This window comes from Penaeus monodon, chromosome 24 (genome assembly GCF_015228065.2).
Source record: "Penaeus monodon isolate SGIC_2016 chromosome 24, NSTDA_Pmon_1, whole genome shotgun sequence".
In the NCBI taxonomy this organism is placed as follows: Eukaryota; Metazoa; Arthropoda; class Malacostraca; order Decapoda; family Penaeidae; genus Penaeus; species Penaeus monodon.
Genome location: NC_051409.1, coordinates 31,142,861 through 31,143,181, shown reverse-complemented (window position 1 = coordinate 31,143,181; position 321 = coordinate 31,142,861).

Genomic DNA, 321 nt, shown 5'->3' with positions numbered 1-321 from the left:
TCTGTTTTAAAACTCCATCTCATTTTACATGGAAATCGTTAAGAATACAATAAGCGTATTAGCTTTATATCGGTTCCAGCGCTTGTGCGAGATTATCGTAATCTCTGTTTGTTTTCGTTTATTTAACAACGTGTCTTGCCTTTGCACTTCACGTTACATGATATTTTTCATTCACTGATATTGTTTTTACACATTTATCTATAAGCACAGCGATTTTCATGCTTGCTCGGTGCCTCGCGTAGGAACGAGCAGCCGACGGACCTCCATGGCGCGGGAGGGCGAGGCCCGACTACAAGCCCCTGCCTCGCTCGCGCGCCTCCT